This window comes from Bactrocera oleae, chromosome 3 (assembly GCF_042242935.1).
Source record: "Bactrocera oleae isolate idBacOlea1 chromosome 3, idBacOlea1, whole genome shotgun sequence".
NCBI lineage: Eukaryota > Metazoa > Arthropoda > Insecta > Diptera > Tephritidae > Bactrocera > Bactrocera oleae.
In genome coordinates this window covers 79,521,990-79,549,603 of record NC_091537.1, presented here as the reverse complement: position 1 = coordinate 79,549,603, position 27,614 = coordinate 79,521,990, and the positions used below count along the sequence as shown (strand labels likewise).

Sequence of the window (27,614 nt, the reverse complement as noted above, 5' to 3'; positions counted from 1 at the left end):
GCTTTTTTGCTCTTCATTCAATGCTTTATAAAAAGTGTTACAGTGATCGGATTTAGTTAAAATATGCGCCGTTTTGTTCGATGATCTGTTTCCATCTAGACGGCAACTTCATAATACCTTCCTCGTGGAAGCCCCCTTCCTTATTTGCGAAGAATTCGGACAGCCACTTTTCACAAGCCTCTTCTGAGTTCAACTTCACACCACCAAGGGCATTCGCCATGGACAGGAACAGGTGGTAATCACTTGGCGCTACGTCCGGGATATATGGTGGATGCGATAAAACCTCCCATCCGAGCTCCCGTAGCTTCTGACGAGTCATCAACGAAGTGTGTGGTCTGGCGTTGTCCTGGTGGAACACTACACCCTTCCTGTTGGCCAATTCTGGACGCTTCTGGTCGATCGCCTGCTTCAAGCGGTTCAGTTGTTCGCAGTAGATGGTAGAATTAAGCGTCTGGCCACATGGGAGCAGCTCATAGTGGATGATTCCCTTCCAATCCCACCAAACACACAGCAAAACCTTCCTGGCCGTCAATCCCGGCTTGGCCACTGTTTGGGACGATTCACCGGCCTTCGACCACGACCGTTTTCGCTTAATATTGTCGTATGTGATACGACCAGATACGAGCTCTGTAGCGCTTTGTACATAGCCGCGAAATTCAAAAGACAAAAAAGCGGAAGGGATATTTGACAACCTTATAACTAACAGAAACTGCCATTCGGTTTTTTTACTATGCAAATATACGACTTCTTAAATTTACGACAGCAGAAATAAATTTCTATTTAGCTGACATAAAGACTGACCTTTAATTTATAGCGTAAAATTTAAATCAACATCGTAACATTAGTAATTGGATTACAAGCGACTGTATCATGAAAAAGCTATTAAAGTAATGCATACAGTTTAATAAAATTTTCTTTGAACTATTCTTTTCTAATTGTAAGCAGAAAAGCCGCTTATGATATCAATTGTAAATATCTTTGTGGCGATTACAGTGGTTTCGGGCACAATAGACAATTGTTGTGTGATGGATAACTTACTCTGCGATAGCTTTGTGGCATTTAATTGTATTAAATGGTATGTGGGTTAAACATTGTTAAAGATATGGCAAAGTTGGATAATGAGAAATGTGTAATTATACAAACAAAAAGGTATATACATGTGGCCTTTTATTTATACAAAAAGTGATTGTTTGTAATTTGTTTATCGATGAATTCGGTAGACCACTTTAGTATACTATAGATATACGTATATGCTTTGTTTCATTAGTCGAAAGTATTATCCACAGGCATATAAGAATTTCATTGCTACAGTGCCTTTTGTTGATCTACAGTGCGTATACGCAATATATACATTTTCAACCAATTTAATATTTATTTTTTGGCTTTAATTTTTTTAATGAATTGTGTTGAAATCATTGAAATTAAATATTATTTCGCATTAAAAATATTTGATGCGGTGCTATATTTTATATATAATATATACATTATATCATACACGTACGGTGCGTATGAGTAACATTTTCATTTTGTGTCTCCTTTTAGTTTAAACTGTTGGGTAAGAAAAAAAAAACGTTAACTTCGGTTGCACCAAAACAATCAACTGCTATAACGAGTCAAAGGTGGCAACGAGTTAAAGTAAAGACTTTATAGACTAACTTCAACTGTGTTATTTTCATCAGTTTCATACAAACGGAGAAGATTTTAAAAGAAAATCCCTACATCAACTCATCTGTAAGTAATGTCTGCTACTTCACATCTTCAGCCTTGTCACGCACCATTACTTTATCTATAAATGCTTAAGTACTTGTGAAATTTCACAATAAACAAGTGAAAACTGATTTATTAAAGGGCAGAGGAAAAATACACAAAAGTATATCAAAATCTATGTGTGTATATTAAGGAGCGTTAACAATCGGACTTACTGATTTAAATTAACCTCTATATAAAGGAAAAAATATAACCTACAAGGCAAGGCATTAATTTTCTTAAAATATCTACTTCAAATGGATTTTTTTTGCCCTGAACAGGGTATATTATGTTGTCACGATATATGTAATATATTTGACGAGATATCTTCCCAAAATTGTTCAGATTGGACTGCTATAGCATATAGCTTTTTATTTTTTGTATTTGTGAAGTTTATTCTAGCTTCGGTGCAAGTTAACGTTAAAGTCAATTCAAAAATTCGTGTAAATAGAAGCTTTGAAAACGGAAAGAAATGGTTAATGCATCGAAAAAGGATGATTTAAACACAAACATATCGCTGGAGCTATTATAGCACTTTTCAGCTAATAGAATTATCACCGGACTTTTTAAATATTGAGCTCGAACATTAGGCGAAAAATGAAAATATCAGAACTTTTTTCTTAACAAATTTCGATTATGAACTATTTAAAGTATATACTACATTGTTTAACTATTTTATTTGAAACTAGGCGTTTTTGTCAAATATGAATATATTTGATAATATTTTGATATTTTTCACTTTTCAAAGCTTCTAAACCATACAACTTTTTGAGTTAAAAAAAAAATCCTACGATGTAGTATTTTTTTAGGAAATTGTTTGCTCCACAAGAAACCGCCTTGGATATATTATTATCCTATCTTTGAAAGTGAAGGTTATTTTAATAAAAACGGGTTTTTTTTATTATAAGAAACTTATAATGCTTCACAACACCTTTAAAAATTAAGCTAACAAAAATTCTTTGCAGGTATATTTTTTTTTCTAAATGTAGAAATATGGTAGGTTATTATTGGTACCACCCTCATGTATATATGTATATTCATAAAAATTACAAGCAAAAACGCACAACAAAAATATCACGAAATTATCAGCTGCTTAACTGTATACTGACGTCTGCTGCCTCAAAAGAGTGATTAAGCGCCATAATATTGAAATTAAATAAAAAATAGACACACATAAATATATATATTTTTAAATTTTTTACGCAAGTAAATACATACAGACGCGCAACAAGATTTCTACATTCATATATATATATATATATATATATATATATGTACATATATACATAAATATATTTATATATACATATGGTATATACATAAATATGTGTATATGTACATATATAGATGTACATCTGTTTAGATTTATATAGTGATATTGACGTCGTCATGAAAAATGTTGAGGAAGCAAAAGTGACACAACAAGTGCAATGCCCAGCTGCAAGAGTTATGCACACGCTGACCAATTGCATATACAAACAAACATACAGACATACAAATGTATGCACACATGTATAAATGCACCCGCCGTGCAATGTACAAAAATCGGTTTGTATTTATGTAAATATGGAAAGCAAACGCGCGTGTACGCTATCAAATTACCATAACGCCTGCTTATATGGCGTCTGCATAGTTGTATGAATGTATGTATGTACATATGTATATCGACAGTTGCATTTTTGGAAAGCTTGGCTGGCTACGCTTTAATGCAGAAGCTTTGCGGCACACATTTTTTATACATTTATGTCCATAAGTTTATGAAGCGATCAAAGGCAGTATATAATAAACCTTGTGTGTATAAAATTGTGTATATAAGTATATATTATCTATATACTTGTATGTATATATATTTTTACATAACAATTACTGCTTCTTAGCTTCATCTATTTTATGCAATTATACTATATATATAATCTATAGATAATTTATTTATTATATTTTTAGTTCTATGACTTTCTATAGCGAAAATCGCTTTCTCACTTAATTATTTGCGCTTATTTAGTTGCTAATAAACAAGTAAACAAACGAATATCAACTCAGGCGAAGATATGTATGCTAATATGTATAAACACATCAGCAAATAACAGCGTCGTGATTATTTCATTAACTATTTTTAGTGAAGCCATGTGAACAGCGAAAATTAGCCGGAAAAAACTAGAAAGAAATATATGTACATATAAAAAATAACAAATTTTTATTTTTTTTCTTTGAAAATAACAGCATAGCTACAAGTCACTAAGTACAAGTGTCTAGATTTCACCTAGTGAGGTTTTTGCTGTGAAGATATAATCTTATGAAGTTCAAATAGGCTATCAGCCTCCGCAGACAGCAATTAAGACTACCTTTAGCAGTATACTAACAGAGGAGTCACATGCATATGCATTTGGTTGACGGTAAACTGTCGGTACAGCGACCGTGTGGTGGAAACACCACAACATATATTCCTTGAATACGCAGACTGAAAGAAGTTAGGCTTACTTAATGGGATTGAATGAGGTAATTTGAGTTAGATGACAGCACAATAGACTAAAAATCGCGCCTGAACAAATTCTAACTCGCTTGAAATTTTAGTTTTTGAAAGCAGTTTAGTTTGCAGAAGCGTTTTGGGGATTCCACTTTATCACGAACACAAGTATTTGAATGACACAGAGCATTGAAGTGCGAGAAGTCATCGAAAATTTGCCTCTTGCCAGTCATCCATCCATCCATCCATAAAGACGTTGACAACGAAAACGTTAAAGAAACAGTGCTTGAAATCGTCGTGTTGGCATCAGAGAGATAGCAGAGGATCTCGACATCTCTTACGGATCGACTTAACACATTTTGTTTAAAATAAATTATTGAAAATTTTATGTTATCTGGATATGATATATGTTTTAGCTCGAAGCGTCTTTTCTTTAATATAGCTGCATATCACTACATATGAATACGTATTATATGAATATGCACATAATATATCAGACACCACATCAGCATGAAAAATTCTACAAAAGACTCAGCAAAAACCAACTTTGCGCGTGTTTCGCATCAAATTACTTATTGGCTGTCTAGCCCATTGCACATTTTTCAATCCTTTTTCAACTTTTAGTTCTCTTCTTACATATATTATTGTAGACATCAGCATTGTTGCAGCCACGTATTTATAATGATTCAACATAAAAATGCTGAAGTGGAAAGGCGCTAGGCTTCATTCTACAATTTAATGGGAGTAAATTCTAAAAATTTTAGTTCAATAAACTTCAATTGAAATAATAAAAATTTAAAATTACTAAATTATATATGAAATTTAATGGTTTAATAGTATCTCTGTATGTCTGGCAGCAATTATTGAAAAATTTATAAGAAATTAAATTTTTTAATTAAGAAAGTTGCTGTGAAGTCTATTAGAATTTGCAAAAAAATACATTAAATACCAAATTACTACTGACATCAAAAGTATCTTTGTGGCAAAAAACTACTTCTTAGAATTGAAAGCTTCATTACATTTGTCTAAATGTTAAAACTGTCAAGATAAGCGGTGGGTTTATATAAACGAGATCCTTAGAAATCTTCCAATTAGTATTCCTTAAAGGCGCTGACGTGCTTCCTTTGCGGATACGTCACACCAATAACTTTTCTATTTCTTCAAGTGATAAAGTGTTGAGTGGCAGAAATGCAAGAACAAGTCCAGTACGGATAAGAAAAAATTACAGCACATAGTTGAAATATCAAAGAAGCTGTACCCAAGTAGTTCTTGAAGGAAATGAAGATTATAATGGCAATTTATTAAGACAAGTAAATGAATTCTTCTAAAGCAAATGAGAAAGAAAAAAATGAAAAGAAACTCAGCTATTAAACCTCAAAAAGACGTCGAATTATACTTGAGACAAATTGGGTAGCTTGAAGTGTATTTCTGCTAAAAGAAACTTAAATCAGCAACCCAGTAGTGGATACTTGACGTCATAAGTCTCAAAATAACAACAAAATACGTTAACTGCGACTGCACAGAAGCTATGATATTCGTCACGGGTGCATTTCGTATAGCAACTATATGTATAACTAAATCAGAAACCGTAATCGGCCAATGGTGTGCATCCAATAGAAAATTGTTGCTAATTCTTTCTAGCCACATTGTCCAATATAAAACAGCTTCAAGCCACCATATTATTTACTTAAAAAGGAAATATATTTTATGAAAATTTTTAACTTAATATTGATCGGACAGTTTGTATGACAGCTAAATGCTATAGTGGTTCGATCTGATCTATATATACGGAGATTGTAGCATTGCCTTTGACAGTAATCCATGCCAAATTCCGTAAGATTATTTAGTCAAATAAAGAAGTTTTCCATACAAGGACTTAATTATGATCGGACAGTTTGTATGGTAGCTATATGCTATAGAGATTTGATCTGAACAATTTTTTAAGATTTCTTCTCCGTTGATTTAGATAATAATCCGTGCCGAATTTCATGTAAATATTTTGTCAACTAAAACAGTTTTCCATACAAGGATAAGATTTTTTGTAATTGTCCCATCCGCCCATATCGGTTCCGACAAATGAGCAGTTTTTTGAAGAGAAAAGAAGGAGAAACTGTGTGACTAGTTCGCGTATATACAAATAGAGATGGATAGATTGACTCATCTTGTCATGCTAATCAATTATATATATGTATACTTAACGTCCTTCTTGGCGTTACAAACTTTTTCGCAAACTTAATATACTCTGTTCAGGTTTAAGCAGGGATACTAAAAGTTCCAGTCTTGAGTTAGTGAAAATAAATGATAATGAACGTTTAAAGTCAGTTTTATGATGATTCTGTTATAATAATGCTGTCTTTCATAGAAAATGTTCAAAAAAAAAGTATCGACATTTTGACACGAAGTGTGTAGACATTGTAGGTTGAGCCAAGAACACGCTTATTGCCAAATATGTTTATATAAATTTACATGCTAGTATTACATAATAAAAATAATTTCCAAATTCAATAATTTCGTTTACTTTTGTTGGTTTGTTTTGCTGTACATATATAAGTTGCAATGAAATGAGCTGCTGTACAAATATTTACAATAACAAACAACAATGTGTAAGAAACATTTTGTACATACCACAAGCAGTAAATATTTCCAAAAATATATATGTATTATTAGTTGATATATTTATATTTGTTAACTGTGAATGTAAAATGTTGCAAGTATTTCACAAATATGCGTTAAATGTGTGCTAACGATGCCAGTGGATGAATGTGGTGCAAGTGTATACATATACTTGTATGTATATCTTTATGGGCGTTGACGTACGTTTGTGCCGAGTGTTTCAAAACTCTTCCAAAAATATATTTTACTTCAAAACTTTATATGTTCTTTCTTTGCTGCTATATTACACTTTTATGTATATTTAATATTTTTTTTTTAATTCTTCGTAGTACAATAATAATTGACGATGAAGAACGCAATTGCTGTTGGCTGTCTAGCCAGTCTGTTAATATAATATTTGCTTGCCAATTAATATACGATTATATACGAAAATATATTATGTATTTTATAATTCTCTTTATTTGCTTTTACTTTTGCCAATAAAAAACGACCGAACAAATTTTTCACTTTTCTCGTCCTTAGACTTGTTACAAGCACTTTTTAATTTTTTATTTGGTTACTTTTTAATTTTTATTTATAACTTTTTCTTTCAGTCTTCTTTAGCTTCTCTCCCACTAAATTTAGTATTTTTTATTTATCTTATTTTTTATCACTACTTTCAACGCGGTTTGCTGTTTCTGTGTTGCTGCTGGCGAAAGGAAGTAGAAAATTAATTTTTCGCGTGCTTCACAATGACAATGCTGTGGAAATGTATTAAAACCACTTAACTCGACTTTGCGTTTTTATACACTCAAGTTATAAATATAATTATAGTGATACAATTTTCAACAAATTAGCTAAAAGTACTTGCTTTTAAGAAACAAATTTTTTTATAATTTATTTTAGTTGCCAAATTTTCGTGTTAAAAATTATATTCATTGCATTGGAAGTGAAACCTGCTTAAGTGAAATAATATCGACGGATATGTAAGATTTTCAAAATTTTGTAGCAAATGCTTTTCGAATTTAAACAACAAAAATGAATATCAAGTGTTTTCAATACATAATACCAGAAAAACAAAATAATACTCAACACGAAATCGTCTTGCCTCGGTATGACTTGGCATTAATTACGTCGATTTACAAGTACTCGTATATGGTAAACATACAAACATACATAAGGTAAACGTCAATCAAACAAGTTAAACAAGCATAAATATGTAAATATATTGAATAAATGGAAATGATATGGCAAATACACAGGTTGAATATGAAATACACTGTAGTTCGCAGAATTATAATGAGTATGTAATATAAATGAGTGAAGTACAATGAACCGAAAATAAGGTATTCGATATAAAAATTATAAGTTTTTCTTAACAAAAAAGTGATTCACTTAAAATATGAATATTTTATTTCAATTTATTACGACTGTAATTTCTGTTCTACAGACCATATTTTTTTTTAATGGAAACCACAACTTTCGTAAGATAATGGCAAGAGAGAAAGTTAAAAAAGTAAAGTAATGAAATTTTTGTAATGCAGCAGTAGAATCCGACTTTTTTTAAGGTTTTTAGGGGTTGTAAGAAAACAGATGCGACTTGCAGCCGAGTCTTGCAAAAAGGAAATAAGAAAAACAGCTAACTTCGGCTGCACCCTTCACAGTTCCGTTTCTTATAGCATAAAAGGATATAAAAAAATCATTTACTTGATTTTGATCGGTCAGCCTGTGCGGCATTTAGTGTAGTAGTTCGATCTGAACAATTTCTACGGACCTTGGACAATAATCCATGCCAAATTTCATGTAGAAAACTTGTTAAATAAAAATGTTTTATTTACAATCGGTTCAGTCAAAGTAGTTTAGTTTCGCGGAAAGGATGTGTGCAAAATTTCAGATAGATATCTCAAAAACGGAGAGACTACTAATTCGCGTATATACAGATGGACACACATTTTAAAAAGTAGCAACAATGTCAGCATAGAGCATTTTAGCCAATTTTTATCCAAGCACAGGTGTGTGACTTTGATAAAGTACAAAACAAATGCTCCTAAATGTAGGCACATTTATTTCAATTTCTCTTGGTAAGAGTGGTTGTAATATAATTGTTAAGAGTATTTAAGTTAAGTTAAGAATATTTGTTAAGAGATTTTGTTAATTGGATATTCTTGTCTAGAGGTTTAAATTTCAAGCGTTTTTGACAACTGATACTTTTAATACCCATTCCTTTTAAATACATTTCAACCTTGAAGTAGAGGGAGGAAAAAGATTACGTCTTCGTGGTAATGATTTCTACGCTTCTAATCATCTCGAAACTAAAACAGTAACGTATTCTTGATTAGTACTAATGTCAGTATCGATTGTAAAAAGTAGTTTGAACGAATGCACGTATAAAGTTTTAGGTTAAGACTTAACCGGTCTTGTTGCTACCACACTAAAACGACTATAGCTTTGACAATAATTTGAATACTGTATGCACTTACGACATTTTTGAACATCTAAATTTTGAAATATGAAAAAACCATAATTTCGATTTTTTTTTTAATATCTAGACTAGAATCCCACATAAAATTATGAAAATAGAAAGTATGAATATATTTCTAAATTTATTTGAGTACACAAACGATAAAATTAATTATGTATAATAAAAATGAAAGTATTTGGAATTTATTTTGTTGTGAGATCAGTCTTTTCATCGATTATTATCAAATTACTGGACAAATTTGTTGTTGTTTCATCGTAGAATCAAAACTTTCTTAAATTTTGCCGAATTAATTAAAATCATCAGCATCAGATGAAACCTTAGATAAAATTTTACAAATATACCCCCCAAGTTCTGAATAATTCAAAATTTGCATAACATATACTTTTAGAGGGTGAAATCATATATTTTTAAATTGATTAATATTGGCTTTGGAGCCATGAATTGGGGAAAATAATAACACTTAAGACAGAAAATTTCCTAACAAACTTTGTAAAACAGATTTCTATGAACTTGTTGGCTTTTAAAATGATGCAAGTATATATATATATGAATGAGTATAGATCCCACCCAAGTTTTATCTCGAAATATGTAGAAAAAAAACTAGACAAAACTTAAAATTTCTTTCCAAGATTTTTTACTGAAGCATAATTTTTTGAAATCTACATTAAACTTATCAAAGAAAATATAGCTCATATATACTTGTATGTATAAAATAAAGAACCTTTACTCCCCCAAATAGCGTACGCTTCGATAAAAAAACTGTCTGAATAATTATCAAATTAGTTTTAGGAACAAAAAACATCGCTTTTGAAGGTCACAAACAGCTAACTGCGAGACAAAAGCCAATTGAAGTCACGTTACATTGAATCACTCGGCCACACCAAGCAAAAAACAAAATTAACTTACAGACACATGTCGCACAAATAAGACAATAAGCATTTGAATGCATGAATAAAAAAGCGAATTTTGCTAAACAGGTATTTACTAATGGCTTACGACAGTCAGACATAGCGCATCTGTATATAAACAGAGCAGAAAACAAAAGGGGAAAAAAATTATGCTTTCAAGTTCAATGTTATTTACATGCTCTCAGCTTTTAGCAGAGATGAGTTCGTTGGCATTTGCCAGTGCCGACGTCTGAGTGCAGAAAAAAATTCAATGTGATAAATATTTATCGAACCACAAAAAAAAGTGAAACAAAAAATCAAATTTATTTAACAAAAGAAAAGCACATTGCAGAGCTATTAAATACATGCAATTGACATTGTCTTACTCAATTGCTGCTGATGGATTGATAGGGCAGCACAATAACTGATGTTGGCTGGCAAGCTCATCATCCAGAAAGTAGCGAGATAAGCACAAATCACATGAAGAAGAAAATATGTATATATGTATGTATGTATAAGCAATACTATATTGATTCCAAAGTGATATGTTTGTTGCTTTTGTTTTACGGTTTACATGAGAAAAGTGAGAATAAGCCGAAGTAACAGAATATTATAAACATATATTTATATATACATAATATAAATATTGTGCAAGTCTATAAAAACCAAGGAGATTGAACCTACAAACCCCAGCTAGACAGACAGACAGCACGCACATAATATTTAAACTACTTTTGTATGTTTTTTTGCTGATATATCATGGCAAGAACAAATCTCAGAAAAGTTTCTCGTTATAAATTTATTTGTTCATAGCTTTTGTGCTTTTAGTATACGCATATTATAGTGTACTATATAGTGATCCAATCTGGAAAATATATTTGGAGATTGTAGCGTTGCCTTGGTTAATAATCTATGCCAAATTTCGTGAAGATATCTTTTCAAATAGAAAAGTTGTCCATACAGGAACTTGTCAGTTTGTAGCAGACAAATGAGCAGGTTTTTGAGAAATAGACGTGGGCAAAATTGCAGATCGAAATCTATTTATACCAGTTTGTTCGATTCACTTCCTTGGGAGGTATGGCAATTGGTAAGAACTTGCTCCATTCAGCGCAGTAATCTGGGATAAGTTTATGCTCTTCTATTTATAATATATCATTATTTCTTATATTTCTAAGCTATTTAGAAATATTAATTGTGGAAATTGGAATTTAATTTTGTCATATTTTGTACGTTTTTAGACAATTAAGATATGGTGGTTTTAAATTTTTTTCCTTTAACGCTAAAAAATTCGATTGAAGTTAGATTAGCTCTATCGGTACCAAAAGCCCTCAGAACTAGATAAGCGAAATTATCGACTGCTGAATGTAGACAAGATATTGTATATATCTAATAAATGGTGTACCTTAAAATAAGTCGTAAGTACTCAGTACTTACACAAACTCAAAAGTTATTGAATAGGTATATACAGCAACTAAAGTACCGAATACTTAAAATAAGTTCTGAGTACTTAATACATACAAGAACTCAAAAGCTTTTTAGTGAAATAGAAATTTAAAGGAACTCAAATATTCTCTGAACTCAGAAATTTAAGAAATTTGAATCGCTACCCAAAATTGTTTGCAACAAAAAATGTTCTAACAGTAGTGCCTGGAATAGATGCAAAGTATTCAGTATGAATTATAATATACATATGAATCAAATTTAGTTTTTGCTTTTAGGTTGGATGTTATTTTTCGAAAATAATTAAATTGTAGTTACATAGTCTGAGAACGGCAACCCTACAAAAGTCACTACAAAGTACTCGATATTTTCAAACACAACAGAAGTAAAAGAAATATTTTTGATACAGTTAGTAAAACAGTATAATTTAAAAATGCTTATACGGATGCTTAATACTTTTCTAAACTTTTCTCTTTATAAACCAGTATGTATTTTTATTCATTTGTAGATTTAAAATTGGAATATTTTCTCAGTTAAAACTAGCTTTTATAAACGAACATTCAGACACAAGTCAAAAGGTTAGGAGGTTCCAGTAAATTATCAATTTTATTGACAAAATTATCATAAAGTTGAACAGTATCTATTTCAAGTTTAACGCATTGCAGTGGAATTCGACAGAATTTAAGTACTTATAGATAACATAGAAATATTAAGCACCATTATTAGTTTAGTGCAGAGATAACGATAGACGCATTGGCTATTTCAACTCATGTGCTATATTTAGCTCTAATTTGTTCGTTTCTATGGTTGTTGTCAACAGTACTAAGAAATCGAGAAGTTACGTAATAGTATTATATTATAACACCCCCCTTGTTGATTTAAATGGCAAAAATTAATTGCTTTACGGAATCTTTTATTGATTGAAATATAAAAATTTGTTTCTCTACAGTATTTTTATATTATTAAATAAAGCGGTCTTTTAAACACATGCGTAGAAATTAAATTAATAGCAACCTAACAGGTTGTAAAGAATCTAGTTTTTAGAATGTAAACTTAAATAAACCGTTATCTTTGCTGTCGCAAATACTAGTTAGTTCTAGTTATGCGCACAGAAATGGCTAGAGTTTATGAGTAATATAAAAATGCCAACGCTAAAAACCTTTGAACTTGAAATTTTTTCTGCTGTCGGGAATAAACAGTTTTCGAGTTCATTCACAGGCTCACGATTAGCGATCTTTCTAGCTGCTATAATATAGTAGAAGCATATATTGTATAACATCAAAAATAGTAACACAGGCAGGCATACTCGTATGTTTGAAAAATATCTGTATAAATATTTTACTTAGACAGTGATATTTGAATCATAAAATTAACATATTTTAATTTTAATTTAGTTTAATCCAAAAACACGACATTTATCTCATATCATTAAAAAAATATTTTAGAACCATATGGATGACCATTCTAGAGTTTCTAGCTGTATGTAGGATAAATAAACTATTGTGAGTAAACAACTAAAGCAGAGCCCTGAAATGTCTAAAACTGTTAACTGTAAGTATTGAAACTCTACTTTGCATAGATGAGTCCCAGAATTATATTTGCTAGAAGAATGATATTTTAGAATGGGCTCTGAGATTTTACGGATCAATATGGAATGTCTTCTTGCCTAATAAATCGATCACGATAGCTTTATGGGGATCTTGCTTGACATACTTTTAAACCAGTTAGGATCATCACTTCTTAATCTAGTCCAGGCTAGATGAAATAACGTACTTTCCGAAAGACTTTTAGTCTCTCAAGTCTCAAGTATTAAGGACGTTCTAAAACCTCACAAGGACTTGTTGATTATGATTTCAAAATAGCAGGCATATACCCATAGGAATAAAAAAAAGTAACTTACTCAAGAAAGAAAAAAAATTTTTGTTTCCTTTAAAGCTAAGAGTTTATCAACCGGATATTAAAGCTTTTTTATGATATACATTGAAGAGGGTATATTAAATTTGCCACGAAGTTTGTAACACCCAGCAGAAAACGTCGGAGAACTTATAAGGTACGAGTATATTTATAAATGATCAGCGTAACGAGCTTAGTCAATTTAGCTATGTCCGTTTGTCTGTATGTATCTATGCGAACGTGCCCTTCCGTTTTTGAGATATCGATCTGAAATTTGGCACATGTCCTTTTTCCCACAAGAAGCTGCTCATTGGCGAAACCGCCGATATCGGACCACTATAGCATATAGCTATCATACAAACTGAACGATCAAAATCAACTCCTTGTATAGGATACTTTTTTATGTGACAAGATATCTTCACGAAATTTGGCATAAATTATTGTCCGAGGCAACGTTAAAATCGCCGAACAAGTAATTCAGATCGGACATTTTTTGAAGGAGAAAAGGAAAAAAAAAGTAAACAAATTAATAATTAGATTATATAAAAATATTGCCAATTAAAAAAAATACAGATTACAATTTTTGAAAAAAATTAAAGTAAAATACTATAAACTAAATTATTAACAACATTGCGAAAACATAGTAAAAACTTTAATAATAATTTTTACTATACAAATTATATATAATATAAACCAGCTATTGCACTTTCACTTTAATAATTATTTATTTATTTAAATGTGCGTGTGTGATAGAAATTGTTACTTATTCAGTAATTTTGTGCGTTAGATTTTGCTTAAGTAAGCCGCTAACTCAGTTATTACATTTTGATTTTTTAATTAAAATTTTCGTTAAATGTATTTTTTTTTTTCAAATATAATATTTATTTTGAGATTTACAATTTGTGTGTAGGTGCGTTTATATACTTGTTTTCGTAATTACCTTCGGTGGGTTAAAAAAATGTTCAATGACACTTTCGTTTTCAAATTATTTGGTGCAATTTACGCAATTTTGTACATATGTGTTTATATACGTATATAAATATATTTTTTTTTGTTAGATTATTATTATTTTTCTTATTTTATGTTTCTGTTATTTGTTTTTTTGCAAACTTTTTTTTTATTATTTTGCAATTTCCACCGGATGCCCGTGTGCCACAAATAACCGATTTGTATCGAAATTTCAAATTCTATATTTTTTCGTTTGCTTTTGCTTCAACTTTTACTTGTTTGACGCTGTTTTATTTTATTTTTTATTATTCTACACGATTGCTTTGTATTATTTGTATGCAAAGCTTTTCAATTTTTTATTCAATTTTCGGCGAGGTGAACGCTGACGTCAATTGACAAACGCAAATTGCAAATTAAAATTTGTAATTTCAACAAACACTTGAATGGACAAAAAATACAGTTATATTCACTTTTTGTTTCTTTTTTGATTTCTCTTGTTGCTTCTCTGTGCACTAGGTATAATTTCGCTGAATGCCTCTTTTACTTTCAGGCCAATGCCCGCTTGCGTTTGCTGCACACTTCCGGCGTTTCACAATGGCCGCCTTTGTTCTTGGCGTTTTCGGTTTGATTACTTTTAATAAAAAAAAATTTTAATTTTTGTGTAGCAAAAAATTCAACCTTTCTTGTTTAGAATTTTGTCCTATTCTCCCGCTAGACGACGCGATTGAATTTCCATTAGATATCGACAGGTGTCAATTCTAAGTCGTTGATCGATCACAACATTCAACAGAGTGGAGTTGCTGCGAGATGAGCACAGTTTCATCATTTGATGTCGACTGATGCGGCCGGTAACGTTCGCTTTTCGTTGCTGCCTGACGATTTGGCAAAGCTTGGCGAAACAAGAGCGTCGACGCTTTGTGGTATAGCGATGGCATATCGCGTTGGTGGCGTTTATATGGCAATATGTATGTGTTTCACACACACACACACACATACATGCAAACAGACACAAGTCTTTCAGAAGCGTATGCGTGAGCACTTTGTTTAAGCTCACGAGCGCCCCTCGTCGGGTGTTGGGTGGCGCTCTCAGTTAGTCTGTGTGTATGCTTTTAGCAATTTTGCAGATATTAACCGGTTTAATTGCAACAACAACACTAAAAGCCGGCGGACACACCCGTAAATTGTGTAAGCAGTAAATGTGAGAGCGTAGAAATACATATGAACACAAGAGCGAGCGTTTGTGAGTGTTTGCGAAAAATGTTTTGCGTATAAGTAAAGTGTACTAAGGAATTGTGGGAGAATCTTGTGCGGAAAAGTCTCCAATACAGGGTATGACAGCATTTATTATATATTAAAGATTTCTGTTTGATTAATTGTCTATATTTTATATTATTATATTTTACTATTATTATTATTAAAAAAATTAATACTGTGAATTTAAAAATTTTAGAACCCTAAAATATATGAATTATATTTAAAAAATAAAAGTAACTGTACGAATGTATGTTTGCAGGTTCTTATATACGAACATCAATTATGGACAAAAAAGTTTGATAAAGCCAAAAACGATTGTTCCCAAACATAAAAAGAGCGCCCAGCTCTTTGGGAATCACTCAAGATCCCTTTTGAAAACGTTTAAAAGCAGCCAGATACATTGAAAAGCCAAAAAATTGGGTAACATATGAATTTAGACCAAGAGACGTTGAAAGAACATTTTGCATGTCAGAAATGCTGCTGTGATGGAAAACGGATCCATTACGACAAACCCAAATGCAGAAAATCATATGCGAATCAACCAGCCAAATCAATAGCAAAGTTATTAATGGCCGCAAATTAATGCTCTGTATTTTGTTGGATCAGAATGGCATGCTCTATTATGAGCTTCTAAAACCGTTGTCCTGGTGGATGCAGAACGCCTTTACTGGAATACGGTTCATATCAGAACAGGGTAACACAAATTTGCTTCACTCATACTTGCCCACAAAGCTGGCGCAGTCCTTTTGGAATGAAATACACTAATTGCCAGAATTAATAAAACCTTTTTTTTTAGATTGGCACAACATGTTTGTATGAAGTTTTATTTCCATAGCGTGTGTGTTTGGCAGCTGTTTGCTTACGAACCGAAATGTTTGGTTTGGCGATTTTAACCATAAACCAAAAGAATTGAAGTTTTTTTGAAATATGGTGTGTCCAATGGAATCAAGACTACGGAATCGCTGACAATATTACGAACACAAGTATTGGAGTGGCACGAAGCATTCAGTGAAGACCGTGAAGTCATCAAAAACTTGTCCCATACGAGTCGTCCATTCACGTCTGTTAATGAGATGTTCGATGATAACGTCAAAAAAGTTAATCGTCGTGTTGGCACCAGAGAGATAGTAGAGGATCGACTCCACACATTTTGGTTAATTTTTTGGGTATGAAGCGTGTCAATGCCGACTCGTACAAAAATACCAGAATCTTTGCAAAACGAGATGCTTGACAACGTAGGTGAGGACCCTGCATTCATCAAACGCATCATTACCATTACTGGTGACGAGATGATAAGGCGTTAATAAAGATTTGTAATAAAATACTTGAAAATGTAGTTTTTGTACACTTAGTTAAGTTGAGTTGATCCCTAGAACTGGGTTATTGGGTACCAAGGGAATACAAAACCATTCCACAATTTCCCAAACTCACATTAATTCAATAAATTTTATGATTTTTTATCGCTCTCTTTGTTTTTAAAACATTCGTTTATTTATAATTTCTTATTGAAACACCGCTTAATAGTTCAAGCAGCTTTTATAAGAATTGAAAGTACAAGTATTTGTCCACCATTTCGCTTTGTAGACATGGAGTGCAGCAAATACTCATTTAACTAACAAACAGCAAAGAGAGCAAGGCAGAGCATGCGAATGTAAAGCAGAAGAGAGAGTGTGTGTGAAATTTAATTTGCAAATTTACAACTAACCAATACTTATGCAGTTCTGGCCGCTCCTGTTCTACCGTTTATGTATGTAAGTGTGTGTGAGCACCTAAAAAGTGTGGATGAGGTTTATTCAACTCGAACTTGAACTGCAAAGTGAAGAAAAAAAATTCTACGAAATAATAGTAAAACAAAGAAAAGCACGCAACAAAAAGCGAACAAACACGAGGCAGCAGCAAAATCGAAAACAACTACAATAAATGCATACATACATACATATGTATGGGCTGCAAAGGCAAGCGCAGACAAAGGACGAAAAAAATGCAAACACGAAATTTGCATGTGCACGAGTATGTGTATGTGTATGAACGTACGATTATGTATATATGTACTATATTCATACATGTGTATGTGTTTGCTTGTGTTTGAACAAATTAAAAACGAATTTTTGGCCACAAAAACGTGTTTGCACCAGTGTTTAAGAAATTGCCAGCATAACAGTTAAAATGCCAAAAAAAAATGTGTTTTGCTGTGCAGTGAAAGCGAATCCTTTTCCGAAAAATGCTGTGGCCTTGCATGTTTACAGCAACATACTAGTAGAGTTAAAGCTTGGATATTTTGGTACACTTGTCTCTTGTGGTAAATTTTTGATAAGGTCTTAGCTTAACCCTTATGTAATATATCGCATATAAAGACGTTATTTCGGTTACCTTTATGCTATATAAATGGGTAGTAATGTGAATTGGTACACAAAAAATAGGTCCAATCGCTCCATGCTTTTCTTTAAGCCTCATATACCGAATATATTGACTATCACTCCGGTTATTATTATTCCAATTCAATTGGATTTTTAAGTGAATTGGTGTGCAAAATAGAGTATCTATGTATATGGATCTTTTCATACAAAATTTGGCAGTATGGGTTTATAACTTCCCTTAAGGTTCAAATATCGGGTTTATTTATTATATTATAGTACCATCCGCCATCCCGGTTACTTTTAAAACCGGTATTGAAAAGAAGTGGTACCGATAATTAGCGAATCCTTTCTTACATAAATAGACAAGATCGGCCCATATCTATGTATACCGAATATAGTAACATCCGTCACTCCGATTTCTTTTCACAGGAAAGTGGTACTCTCAATGAAATGTATGGGTTCTTCATTACATAAATGTTCAAGATCGGTCCATACCTTCCCTTAACTCTCATATATCGAATATTGTGACTTCCATTATTGCGGTTACCTTTATCATTTTTATGTGAATTGGTACCTACATAAATTAGCGAAAGCGTTGTTCTCTTCGCCTTAATCCTCATATACCACACATCCTCCATAAAGTCAATTTAATGAGTTCCGCATAACGCAACAACTAAAATATAATCAACTTCTTACTTTCTTCAACTTTTAGAGAAGAATTATATTTCGGATCCGCCCGAATTTAGCTTCGCTTTGCTTTTTCATTTTAACTTCGCATTCTTGTTGGCTTTAAACATCCCAAATAAAAAAGCTTCATATAAGAACTTAATTTTGATCGGTCAGTTTGTATGTCAGCTATATGCTACAGTAGTCCGTCCTGAATAATTTCCTCGAAAATCGCACCGTTGCCTTGGACAATAATTCATCTCAAATTTCGTGAAGATATCTGGTCAAATAAAAAAGTTTTCGATAAAAGGACATGATTCCTTCCTCCTAGTCCATGCCAAATTTCATGAAGGTATATCTACAAAAAAAAAGTTTTCCCTACAAGGATTGGATTTTGATCGATCAATTTGTATAGCAGATATCTGCTATAGTAGTCCGATCTCAACAATTTCCTCGAAAATCGCACCACGGCCTTGAAGTTGGAAACAAACATTTAATGCTTTAAAGTAAAAGCTTGTTTAAAATACAGGAAGAAGCTTGTATGACATTCATAAAACAACAAAGCGACTAGGAAAAAACACTATTGTCATTTGCTTTAATGTCCTTGAATACTAAATGGCGTCATTTACTTGCACACGCTACAAAAACAACAGGATGACATTTGAAATACGAAAGACACGCAAATTGCCATACAACTACGATATTGATTGTAATCGTAGACGCGCGAATTCTCGGAAATTATTTGCTACGTCAGTGGGAAACTACTATAAAATAGTAAAGTTTCGAAGCAAAAAAAAAATAATTTATTGATTTTTAAATTGCAAAAGACATTTTCAAGAAAATACAAAATGTGGCCACCAGCGGAAGCGGTGCAGTGTTGAGCCACACTGCCACAGGAAGTATGTGAAAATTAAGTGGGATGTGCTGTTGCCGCCGAAGGATGTTTGGTAGTGGATACTTAAAAGCACTGTCCTTGGAAGTAATAAATTTTGCTGTCATGTTTTTGTACTAAAAGAAATTAATATAAACTTACATATAAAGGTATAAAGTCAGGGACAATATAAATTGACATTGCAAGTTAGTAGCAATTTACCGGTAAAGAAAGCCTGTTTGGGTCGAACTAGGATTCGCTTCGATTAAGTTCGAGCTTAGAAATATATAATCGATAGTTCTACAGTTAGGAAATGAAAGAACTTTTGATCTTTGTACTCACGGTAACCTTAATAAAACCTCTGTAACATTTTTGGCTCCTCCTGGAGTTCTTTAACTTATAATCAAACTCAATTACGTAATCACGACTGTATTGTAATAAGCTTTTTTAAGCTTTTATGAGCTTTCACCATAATTAAATTATAGCTCTTAAAACCCAATTGCAATAAGCTTTTATGAACATTTATAAGCTTTCACCATAATTAAATCAAAGTCTGTAAAAAGCTTGGATTACTTTTTCGAAACAAGATATTAATTAATAAGCTTAAGACGTGGATTTCAAATATAATATTTCCTGAGCATATTGGCATACCATACAAGTGGAAATAGTTTTTCTTAAGCGATCATGGAAATATTCATATTTACAAGAAATTATTTTCTATGATTTTTGAGGTAAATTTTAAGGATCCTTACCAATTCGCTTCGACTTTCGGATGTTTAATCATTTTTTTTGGGTCAACAAGAGCTTCAGAATGATCGTCATAGATGCGTGTTATTGTGAGTTATTATCGCTGTTTGGGGACTAAGTAGGCTGGTTAACACTCCTATCATGTATGACGACTGCTGCGAGTAAAGTTACCGCTAAGCAACCATACACCATAATTACATGATGCTGGACAAGCGTTGCCGTTTTTTGTGAATTATTTATAATTGTGCTTTTAATAATAAGTTAATAGTTAGTAAATACCCAATATTGATAGTTCAAGTTATCAATCCGATCATGAAAATTAATGAAATTGCATTGGGTGAACATAAACTAAAATTAAGTGAGTTAGTTAACAATAGTCTAATATCAAAGGCGGACATAGATCATCCCTATAACAAAGACATGACTTTAATCGATCAGTTTCGAATTCCGTGGAGAAGCTAAACAAGCTTTCCATACAAGAAAATTATTTTGATTGCTCAGTTTGTATGACAGCTATATGCTATAGTGGTTCAATATAGGTGGTTACGACAAATGAGCAGCTTCTTGCTGAGAAAAGGACGTGTGCAAAATTTCAGATTGATATGTTACATCAAAAATTGAGAGACTAGTTATTTTATATAGATAGACGGACATGGCCAAATCGACTCAGATCGTCACGCTAATCATCAATCTATATTTTAGGGTCTCCGATCTTTACTTATAGACGTTACAATTTTCGTAGCAAGCTTAATATACCCTGTAGGGCATAAAAAATATGCATATTGCTTATGCAAGAAATGATTAATAATAAACGATTTGAAGTCTAAGAAACCAGTTTGCTGCTTATAATCCTCTAACACGTAATATTATCAGCTTTCTTGGAGCAACTTTGAGTTCGAAATGACGTTTGTTCATGCAGGCAAGTGGCTTTACAAAGCACTATGCTATCCGTATACTAATAATAATTTCGCAATGTAACGGATTGTCACTTAGTTGTCATATAAATATGTATATTGCATGTCAATGGCAAATTAATTAAATAAGAAAATTGCATTGTATATATACATACATATATTTAAACATTGACACAGACATACGAGGTGTGTTCAAAGGAAAAGCTAAATTTAGACATTTTTTGAAAAGTACCTTTTTATTCATCAATATCCATTTGGGCCCTTCAAAGTAATGATATAATACATTTGTGCTAACGTTTTTTGATATAGCCATCAGCTCTTTCTTCGATTCTGACTTGATCTCATCAATTGTGGCAAAACGCTTTCCTTTCATTGGTTTCTTCAGTTTAGGAAAATGAAAAAAGTCGCCAAATTTTGTGCATACGGTGGTTGAGGCATGATAACGGTTTTGTTTTCGGCCAAAAAATCACGAATAAACATTGATGTGTGAGCTGGTGCATTATCGTAATGCAGATCTGTCACATGCTGCCACACGTTTCAAGATCCAAACATTCGAAAAAATTGAATGGCACGAGCCGATTGATATGACAACATCCTCTGCAACATCCATAATAGTGATTCGACGATTTTCAAGAACAATTTTTTTCACTGTTTCGATATTTTCTTCGCTTGTTGTAGTGGTCGCACCTCCAGAATGCTCATCGTCATCAGCATCTTCTCGGCCTTCTGTAAAGCGCTTGTACCACTTATAAACGCTTGTTTGAGATAAAGTGAACTCACCGAATGCCACAGTCCACATTTCAAGAGTCTTGGAGCACTTTATTATATTTTTAACGCAAAATTTAACACATATCCATTTCTTTCAAAAGTCAAAAATCGAAGAGCACACAAAAACGTGACTAACCTTTTCTGTTGTCAAAAACCAACTACTAATCGAAATTTGCTCCCGAACAAGCACGCACATGATAAACATATGTGTCCGATTATAACTAAAACAAAATATACATAATCGCATGTACACAGCCCGCGAAAAATCAAAATTCACCTTTTCCATTGAACACACCTCGTATGTATATAATGAGCGCCTGCTTGGTAATACTTATATATAAAGCACATACAAATATTTACATAAAAACTTGTACATACATAAGTTTGTGTGTGCATGTATGACAATTTATTATATTTTTAACCAAAGCATTTGTTTGCCATGCATGAGCGACGCCGACGACCAGAGCTGCTTCATATATTTACTTGTCGCCGCAATTTGCGGGAGTCAACACTATAATAAGCACCACAAACAAACACACACACATGAAATTTTTTTTTTTCATTTATTTTAAATTTAGAACTTTCATTGCTTTACTCTATCGTTTTTATTTGCGCGCAATAATTTGCTTGGCAGCGTTGCATTTTCCAAGAACTTTTATTAACGTCACGGCGTCACAGCGCTGACGGCCTGCATTGAACGCATTCCCATATAAATATACAGTTAGATGCTTATCAAATATTTGTTAATATAACGGTAAACAATTGCCAGTGCACTATGCAGTTGTAAAATTTATTTATTATATAATTTTTTATCTATTTAATCTGCGTAATTTGGGGTTACAAGGTTTACTGGGTGTCACCCAAATTAATGGCAACCCTGAAAGTTTTGGAAATTGTTGTTGTTTTGAGAGAGACAAAATGAAGTTATAAATGACGAATTTTAGTTAGGCAAACAAGAGTAGGCAAGGCCAATAATAAGTTAGTGAATTTGTAAATTGTGCGCTTAGTAAACCATTATTGCTGCTTTGATCTTGATTATTGTTGGTTCGAGGACGCATGAAGTGACTATTTGTGTTTTTTTTTTTTGAGCTATCCAACATGCTACCGATATGTTCAAAGTCTTATAAGCTGTATATAAAAAATCGGTAAACTTATTGGTTGCCTAACAAACCTTTGACAATTCGATTTCTAGCACCGAGAATATTTGTTGAAAAATGGTTATGCACATGAACTTTCTTACTATGAGGTCACAACAATATCTTAATACTTATTGAATTTGGATGTCGAGGCATAGTGATTGCTTAGATAACTGCAAAACTGAAAACAGGAATACAATCTACATTGTCTGCTCAAGTCTTAAAAGGCACATCAAGTGTGATATTTAAAAGAAAGAATTATTTTTGTATTTTGATAGGTTATATTTGAACATTTTAACCGTTATGTTAGAAACCAACTTTACCGACGTCTTTTAGCAACCGGATACCAGGTTACCACGATCTGAGTATTATTATTATTTTGTTTATTTTATTTTAAAAAAATTTTTCTAAAAAAAATGTTTTTCTTCAAATATTAATAGTTAGTGACAATTTAAAGAAACAAAAAATAACAACGTAGATTAAAAAAAAAATTTTTTTTAAATTAAAAAAATGAACTCAAAAATAGCTTTCTTTTAAGTTAAAAAACGACGAAGCTCTCAAAGCTTCAAATGAAATATTGAATTTTTTTAAGCTATTCATACAAAGAAACCGCGATGGGTACCCGGTTACTAACATAAGGGTTAAAATGATATCTCAAACAGTTTTTTGAGTTACAGCCTTCTAAAGTCTATCTGCTCAGTTCAATCACCTCCATTGGTTTATTTTTCAACGAGCTTTTCTGAAAACTAAGTTTTTAAAATTTGCGTAAGTGATTACTAGAATACAAATGATTGACCTATTATTATCAAATTTTTCTACATGTGTTACCCCGGTACCCGGTTGCTCAAAGACGTCGGTAAAGTTGATTACTAACATAAGGGTTTATATACTATATACATATATACGACTAACCAGTTTTTGATTTAAAAACGTGCAAAACGTAGGGTAAAATTCAAAATTTTAAATTATTTTTTTTTTGGTTTTTTGTGACGGGAGGTCATTGTGCGGACAATATATTCTAGCAGGAAATTTTTTTAGATCTCGACCACGGTGAAGGCCGGAATTACTGCAACCGTGGAGGAACTTTTTCAGTGCCTTCGGAGATCGCAAGTAATTCGAAAATATTGTGTTTAATTTTCTTCCCTTCTGTGTATTATTAAAATATCTAACAACACAATTTATAGATACAATTCAATTTTTATTTTCCCACAGAAACGTTACGAACTTTTCCGGACGCTTGGTAAATCAAATGAGAAGTCTTGTTAGACTTTTTGAATGTATATTGAAATAGAGCAGCTCGTTTCATTTCGACTGTATCGAACCCGTATTTTAAAAAATTATATAATCCGACATAGTGGTTTCAATACTTAAAAGTTACCTTAAATGTTGCAAAATTTCAGCAAAATATCATTCTAGTAGTAATTCCGTAATAATGCTTACCTGCAAGTGAAAAGCAAAAAATAAAAGATGAGTTAAAAGTTATACACATAAAATATAAATTTAAATTTCAATAGTATTAATTTTATTTCATTAATAGTTGTTGTTCACGCTGTGACGTTGCCAATGACGCAAAACTGCTGCTGCAAACAGAAAACTTCGCACTGAAATCGAAACCGAAACCGCGACTTCGCTTACGTAGTGAACGCGTGCGGTAAACGTCGCATGGGATCAATGAAGCGCACGAGACGCCACGCCACATAAGACACCAGAAGTCTCCATCTACGACTATGTCACGGTGGTCGACAAAAACTGCGCTTGTGGCGAATAAACAATATTAAATTTTGTTGGTGGTAATACAATAAATGAAAGAACCCAATCGCATGTCATAAAGTGGAGGTTAATGCAAACGTCAGCCAAACAGTGTGACAAAATAGTATGTAGAACAAGCGCGTCTGCTTGAAGTACATACATATGCACTTTGAATATCGTATGCAGCACAGACTATGGCGAAATTTAAAGGCGAAAAGCTAAACTATATATAGATAACGACATGTGAGATAAAAAGTGTTAATAAAACTGTATTTAAAAAAAATCTGATAAAAGCATGAATAAGACAAGCAAATAAACGCCAGTAAATTACGAGTACAGCGAAAAATGCAAACGTATGGCGTATACACTGTGCGTCAAAAGCAAAAAAACAAAACAAAAAAAAGAATGAAAATAAAACAAAAAAAAAATTAAAAAAAATATAACAAAAATAACAAAAAAAAAAAAAGAAAAAACGTTGACTTCGGCTGCAATATAATACCCTTCATAAATAAACAAGTTTCCATATCAGACCTTGCTTTTGATCGTTCAGTACGTATGTCAGCTATAGCTATAGGAGTCCGATACTTAAAATTTCTCCACATATTGTACCGTTGCCTTGAAGAATAACCCCTGCCAAATTTTGTGAATATATGTAGTTAAATAAAAAAGTATTTCCAACAAGAACTTGATTTTGATGGGTCAGTTTGCATGACAACTATATGCTATAGTAGTCCAACCTAGAAAATTTTTTCGGATATTATATCATTGCCTTGGGCAATAGTCTCTGCCAAATTTCGTAAAGATATATCTTCAAATAAAGAGTTTTATATACAAGAGCTTGACTTTGATCGACCCTGTTCACGGTATAAAAAGAATAAAATAAATAAAACAAAAAAAGCAAGTAAATGAAATGATATTTATTGCAGTGCAAATAAAGCGAACAAAATTCAATAAAGCGTATTAATATTTGCGGTGGTTAAAAACCGTATCAAATTTACACCACAAAACGAACAGTGTTGTATTTACGCTTAAGCTTTTTTTTTTTGAAGCCACAATAAGTCGCACATGAACAAATCACAGGAAGTCATTTGTGTTTGTCACCCGGCGCGAGCTTAGCGAGTGTGTAACATACTTACTGCCGCAATGCGTCACTTAGTACTCGATACTTGTACTCGTATGATTCGGCAACATTCAGTGGGCACGCGAAATTGTCGCGCATCGCTGCATTTTCATGTGCAACACAAGTAAAAGCGTATCGAATTCCATGGTTGGCGTTTAGCGTTTTCAATGTCAAAAAGCCAAACGAAATGTTTTGTGTTACAATTTCATTATGGCATTTTGATTATGTTAATTAAAATTAATTATTGCTTGTATGGGAAATTTATTGTGATTTTCATATATAGATAAGGTGGCAACTACAAACAATTTTTTATTGCTTCTGAATCATGTTAACTACTTCTTGTATTAGGTAAAAAGTTGGTATTAGTTTTAAGACACATGTTTTACAACAAAATATAATTTTCACATTCACTATATACCAAAAATAGTAATCTTCGAACTCTTCGAAACCATTGTTGTGTTATGATTTGCTTTTTGCTGCAAAGTAGACCTCACTCTAGGTAAGTTCATTTCAGTGATTATTCTCTTAAGGTTTAACGATAGTAAATAGTATCTGGAGGTCAAATTTGAAAGTATTACGGAGTCGAAATTCCACAAAATTTAAGTTATCTGCTTTTTAAATGTAAATACACTATGATTTCGTCTTTAAAACATTCTGATAACCATAAATTATGTATGTATATGTAGTGCTTTTGAAGCTGCAGAAATCAACCCCAAGTAGAATAAAATGCTGCTGAGTTTTGACAGTTCTTAGTCACACGATCTTTTTAGAATATTTATCAGCTAATGATCAAAGTAATAAAATTTTGATAAAACATAATTGCGATTTTTTATCCCACTCCGAAGTGTAAATATTTACTTTTTTTTGTGGTAAAGCCACCATTTTGTAAAAATCGAAATTTTGTCTAAGCTTTCGATCATTACCTGTATTCATCTGTAGTAAAAATAATTTATATATATATATATATAGGTTTATATTAAATAAATAAAAGCAATTGAAAACAAACAAATTTTTTCTGACTTGCAAGTGGAATAACCCGGTTAATGGCTTTCCATGTTTGGATTCGGTGCCTCGCATGCAAAAAATTCGGATAAACACTCAGTGAATCGGAACTGGGCGACGTATCTAAAAACATTCCAACAGCCGATTGCTCTTGTATGTGGTATTTGAAGATGAGTCACTTATGGCGACTATTGAAACGAGCTAGTATTTTTCAACGTTTTGTCACATAACTTGTCACAAGTTTCTTTTCGATCGTATTCTGAAAGGAGGAGGATCCAACCGTAACCATCATGTTTATGAAGAGGATTTATTAAAACATATTATATTCTAGGAAAGATGCAATAAGGACAACAGATTGAAAGAAATCAAAGAGACTACATTTTGAGAGGAGAATAAATATATGTCTTTATAGAGAAAATTAATCATATTTTGATAATATTCGAGTTTTATTATAACCTTAAAATAAGAAAATCTAATATTGCTCAACATTATAACGATGATGTTTCGGATTTTAGCAAACATATGCACATAAGGTGCAGCTAAGCAAAATTCAGGCTAGGCTTTGACTAAAAATCTAT

At 32.2% G+C, this 27,614-nt stretch overlaps 1 long non-coding RNA gene across 12 annotated transcripts in view; it reads right to left on the bottom strand.

Annotated features, from left to right (window-relative positions):
* The window catches only part of LOC106614725 (uncharacterized), a 28,367-nt gene extending 12,906 nt beyond the window's left edge, over positions 1 to 15,461 (bottom strand). Inside the window, exons 1-2 of one of the 12 annotated variants that reach the window (XR_011395495.1) lie at positions 15,131 to 15,461; positions 7,028 to 7,111 (exon numbers count right to left, since the gene is read on the bottom strand). This is a non-coding gene — a long non-coding RNA (uncharacterized lncRNA). The other 11 variants (XR_011395496.1, XR_011395497.1, XR_011395501.1 and 8 more) reach the window with 11 other exon arrangements.
* Positions 15,462 to 27,614: the final 12,153 nt, after the last annotated feature.